This window comes from Capra hircus, chromosome 11, assembly GCF_001704415.2.
Source record: "Capra hircus breed San Clemente chromosome 11, ASM170441v1, whole genome shotgun sequence".
Classification (NCBI taxonomy): domain Eukaryota; kingdom Metazoa; phylum Chordata; class Mammalia; order Artiodactyla; family Bovidae; genus Capra; species Capra hircus.
Window position 1 is genome coordinate 62,222,341 of NC_030818.1, and position 1,697 is coordinate 62,224,037.

At 42.4% G+C, this 1,697-nt stretch overlaps 1 pseudogene across 1 annotated transcript; it reads left to right on the forward strand.

The window, feature by feature from the left end:
* LOC102173098 lies at window positions 552-1,093 on the forward strand (annotated as a pseudogene). Its single transcript, XR_001296302.2, has one exon. The product of XR_001296302.2 is annotated as a 60S ribosomal protein L23a pseudogene (transcript).

The window sequence follows — 1,697 nt, forward strand, 5'->3', positions numbered from 1 at the left end:
CATCAGCTGTGGAAAAGGCCTTGAGTTGGTTGCATTTCAGAATTACTATTACTAAGTCGCTTCAGTCGTGTCCGACTCTGTGCGACCCCATAGATGGCAGCCCACCAGGCTCCCCCGTCCCTGGGATTCTCCAGGCAAGAACACTGGAGTGGGTTGCCATTTCCTTCTCCGAATTACTAAGGCCTCTGTTTCTTTCTGTCTATCCTGTACCACCCTCAACATCAGCTTCATTCTAGGACTGATTCCCCTAGTAGTTATAGGCTGGATGTTAGCAGCAATTGGGCCTACAAATGTCATTATGTCCAGAGGAGCTGAGAGGAAGTGAGTCTATAAGCATCAAACAAAAATCTTAACATTCTGTGAACTGGAATAGAATGAACCAACCATGGTGACTAGGAGACTGCCATGCGCTAATTCACTAAGGTCTAAATTAGGTTGTTAGGTGTCCAGTGATTTGTGATGTCTATCGTCTTCGTGAATTGTATGTTTTAGCATTAAAAATACTCATCTTTGTTTCATCTAAAAACAATTAATTAAAAAAATAGGGAGGTAGCCTTTTCATGAAGATGGCGCTGAAGGCGAAGAAGGAAGACCCTGCCCCTCCTAAAGCTGAAGCCAAAGCAAAAGCTTTGAAGGCCAAGAAAGCAGTGTTGAAAGGTGTCCACAGCCACAAGAAAAAGAAGATCCGGACGTCACCCACCTTCCGGCGGCCCAAAACACTGCGGCTCAGGAGGCAGCCCAAATATCCTCGGAAGAGCGCCCCTAGGAGAAACAAACTTGACCACTATGCTATCATCAAATTCCCCCTCACCACCGAGTCAGCCATGAAGAAAATAGAAGACAACAACACACTGGTGTTCATTGTGGATGTCAAGGCCAACAAACACCAAATCAAACAGGCTGTGAAGAAGCTCTATGACATTGACGTGGCCAAGGTCAATACTCTGATCAGGCCTGACGGAGAGAAGAAGGCATATGTTCGACAGGCTCCTGACCATGATGCTTTGGATGTTGCCAACAAAATTGGGATCATCTAAACTGAGTCCAGCTGGCTAATTTCAAATATAAAAGTTTTCACTATAAAAAAAAAAAAGGGGAGGTAGACATAGATTTGAGATAGAGGATGACAATAGTGGGTTTAAGCAAGATACTAGCTGCTGACTTTGAAGATGGATGAAGAGGCCATGAGCTAAGGAACACAGGAGGGCAGCTCTAGAAGCTGGAAAAGACCAGGAAAGGGGCATAAGTTGCAAACAATAACTGCATCCCTATTAAATGTGCAGTCCGATGGGGTTATGACAAACATGTATGTCCCTGTAGCCACCACCCAATCAAGATACATCACCTCAAAAGGTTCTCTTGTGGGGATGTGGGAGAAATGGATTGGGAGTTTGAGATTAGCAGATGCACACTATTATACATAGAATGGATAAACAAAAAGTTCTGACTGTATAGCACAGGGGACTATATTCAATATCCTATGATAAACCATAATGGAAAAATAGGAAAAAGAATGTTAATATATGTACAACTGAACCACTTTGCTGTACAGCAGAAACTAACACAAAGTTGTAAATCAACTAAACTTCAAAAAAATAAATTTTTTTTTAAAAAAAGGTTAAAAAAACTGTCCACTCTTGAGCCAGTCACAGTAGCGAGGCAGACGGGATTACCATGATTAATTTATATCAGTTGTT